This window comes from Octopus bimaculoides, chromosome 9, assembly GCF_001194135.2.
Source record: "Octopus bimaculoides isolate UCB-OBI-ISO-001 chromosome 9, ASM119413v2, whole genome shotgun sequence".
Taxonomy (NCBI): Eukaryota; Metazoa; Mollusca; class Cephalopoda; order Octopoda; family Octopodidae; genus Octopus; species Octopus bimaculoides.
Window position 1 is genome coordinate 84,570,605 of NC_068989.1, and position 2,711 is coordinate 84,573,315.

At 36.0% G+C, this 2,711-nt stretch overlaps 1 protein-coding gene across 1 annotated transcript in view; it reads left to right on the forward strand.

The window, feature by feature from the left end:
* Positions 1–2,711, forward strand: part of LOC106878494 (ras-associated and pleckstrin homology domains-containing protein 1) — a gene marked incomplete at its 3' end in the record, with an annotated part of 336,047 nt that overhangs the window by 71,423 nt on the left and 261,913 nt on the right. The window lies entirely within an intron of this gene.

Below are 2,711 nucleotides of genomic sequence, written 5' to 3' on the forward strand. Positions count from 1 at the left end.
GACATAGACTTCAAACTCGATATATCGATTTATTCACCACTCTATATGCTATATTGGTAACGGTTGCTACATCCTCTGGAAAATTATATATATATATATATATATATATATTTATCCCTATATGCGTGTGAGTGTATGTCACCTTCCCGAGTTCATTGTGTAAACTACCCAGGCCTGGGTCTGTGTCTACAGGCGGTCGAATGAGCTTTCGGAATTATGGAAATACACACCAAGACTGCAAAGTCTTAAGACGTGGAACAAACTGCAGACATAAATGGAACGGGAAACAAGTTATGCAAGGGAGATAACTGTGTTATCTTGTTTTCTTTTTGAATGGCTAAGATACGTCATCCAAGTTTTTTAAAAAGAATCTTTTTAATTAAATCTTAACAGGTCATGCGCGCGCGCGCACACACACGTATGTATATATATATATATATATATATATATATATATATATATATACATGTTACAGATTTGAAAGAAATTGTGTTTGAATTGTGGTATAATGAATTGAAAACATTTATACACGTGAAAAATATAGTATTTTTTAAAATAATAATTTGTAAAATTATATACATATTGTGTGTGTGCGTGTGTATATAAATACATATATATTTATATGTCTAATATATATATATGCAGTAATGTGGTTGTTGGAATATAGCCATGCTGGAGCACTCCTTTGAAGAGTGTAGTTAATGAAATCAACACCCTTATTTTATTACAATGTTTTTGCCAAACTGCTAAGTTGCAAGGAGACAGATACAAACCAGCACTGGTTGTCAGGCACATGTGTGTACATGTGCACACACACATGTTAGTCTTCTGCAGTGTGATTGAACCTGAAACTGCATAATTACAAAGCAAACTTCCTAACTACTCGGCCATGCCAGTACCATGACCACATCTGCAGAGTTGTAACCCTTTCTATTTTAATATATCATCATCATCATCATCATCATCTATGGCCTGAAATTTTGGTTGAGTGGGGATAGTCGATTACATCGATCCCCAAAAGGACCCTGAAAGGTAAACTGAACCACAGCAGAATTTGAACTCAGAGCCTAAAGTCGGAAGAAATGTCGCTAAGCATTTTGCCCCGTGTGCTAACGATTCTGCCAACTGACTGGAAGTGTTATCATGTACATTGTTTTGTCTTGGTATAAAAAGATCGGCTACAGCAAATATTCTGCTTAATACCACAGATTTGCTTGTCAGTTGTTTGACCGTAACCAGTTGAGCATGTCCCTTATTGGCTGACAATACCTGCATCTCTGATCATGAGCAGAAGTAGTGGGGGATCATCATGGCCATATGTTGAGAGGAATTCTTTGGGGTTTGAATAATTCACCTCTGGAAACATGGGTGTTTTGCTCAATATCCTTAAACAAACCTTATTCAGGGACCTTTTGAGCAGAATGGGCTACTTGACCTGAAGAAAATTCTAACTGGGCCCCACCTGCAAGGTCATGCGCTGTTTATCTTGATATGAGATCTTTAGGGTTTGGATAGTTCACCCCTAGAAACATGGGTGTTTTGTTCATCATCCTTAACCCATTAAGTCCCACTGTCCTATAAATAGGATGCTAAATGAGAACATTAAATAAGCTATATCACATTGTCTCAGTGTCCTATTTATAGGACACCAAGTATTTCCATTTCTACTTGAAGTGAAGGAGTTTTAATGATTATTGTTTTCATTTTAACCTATTTTCAATTATTTTAAAAAATCTAAAAGTAATATTCAGAAATTTAAGTACTCTGGGACTTAATGGGTTAAACAACCCTTATTCAGGGACCTTTTGAGCAAGATGGGCTACTTGACCTGAGGAAAATTCTAACAGGGCCCCACCTTGCAAGGTCATGTGCTGTTTATCTTGATATGAGATCACCATGTCACGCACATATGGTTGTGATGCATGTACCTGGTGTACCCTTATCAGACAGATAGTCATGATGGGTATACTGGACTTCGTATATTTTACCCCAGTGTCACTTTAATGGCAATAATAATAATAATAATAATAATAGTAGTAGTAGTAGTAGTAGTAATAAACCCATTGTTTACTAAGCAGTATTACAGCAATCATTCAATGTCTGAATTACAGAACTGCAGACAGACAGACAGACAATATTAACTGGTTCTCTGCAACTGTTTCATGTTGTTATGTCTGAAAGAAATTGTGTTTTGTAGTAATGCGGGTAACTTAATACATATGTAAGTCTATCTGAGTCCTGTCTGTGTATCTGTGTCGCTTTGTCCCTCTGCACTGAAACTGTGCACACCAATAAAATTGTATCATGCACATAAAACTATACGCAGATGCTGCTCATGTTATAGTTTGGGGCTAAGTCGTTTCATCATCATCATCATCATCATCATCATCATCATCATCATCATATTATTATTATTATTATTATTATTATTATTGTTATTATTATTATTATTATTATTAATGCATCGAACTGGCAGAATCGTTAGCCCGCAGTGTTTCGCCCGTCGCTACATTTTGAGTTCAGATTCCGCCGAGGTCAACTTTGCCTTTCATCCTTTCAGGGTCGATGAAATAAATACCAGTGAAACATTGGGGTCGATGTCATCAACTTAATCCCCTCCCCCAAGCTGCCCTTGTGGCAAAAATTTGAAATCATCATCATCATCATCATCATCATCATTATTATTACTATTATTATTATTATTATTATTA